We start from the raw sequence: 873 nt of genomic DNA on the forward strand, positions 1-873 counted from the left end.
TTTACAATAGCGAGGATGTGGAAGCAACCTAACCTGTTGTCCATCAACAAATGAATGGATAAAGAAGATGTGACACATATATACAATGGAATATTACTCAGCCATAAAAAAACGAAATTGAGTTATTTGTAGTGAGGTGGATGGACCTGGAGTCTGTCATACGGAGTGAAGTAAGTCAGAAAGAGAAGAACAAATACCGTATGCTAACATATATATATATGGAATCTTAAAAAAAAAATGGCCATGAAGAACCTAGTGGCAAGAGAGGAATAAAGACACAGACCTACTAGAGAATGGATTGAGGATTCGGGGTGGGGGAAGGGTAAGCTGGGACAAAGTGAGAGTGGCATGGACATATATACACTACCAAATGTACAATAGATAGCTAGTGGGAGGTAGCCGCCTAGCACAGGTAGATCAGCTCGGTGCTTTATGACCACCTAGAGGGGTGGGATAGAGAGGGTGGGAGGGAGGGAGATGCAAGAGGGAAGAGATATGGTGATACATGTATATGTATAACTGCTTCAGTTTGTTATAAAGCAGAAACTAAGACACCATTGTAAAGCAATTATACTCCAATAAAGATGTTTAAAAAATGTGTGAGAAGATACATGTTTTTATAACACTCTTCTAGAGGATCTGTGAACAGAAATTTTCAAGACCAAAGGTGAGAGAGACAATGTTGGAAAGGTAATTTAGTGCTTAATTTAGCATGCTGGGGAAAAGCAGAGAAATTGTATTCAGTAAGCAAGAGTGAGTGGAAGACAGTTTGAGAAATGTAGTAATAGTTTTCATTTAGGACACCCTGATTGAGTCCCTCATATGTGCCCTACTCTCTGTAAGACTCTGTGATCAGAGCTGTGCTTCAGGAGA

Source organism: Kogia breviceps, chromosome 5 (genome assembly GCF_026419965.1).
Source record: "Kogia breviceps isolate mKogBre1 chromosome 5, mKogBre1 haplotype 1, whole genome shotgun sequence".
Taxonomy (NCBI): Eukaryota; Metazoa; Chordata; class Mammalia; order Artiodactyla; family Physeteridae; genus Kogia; species Kogia breviceps.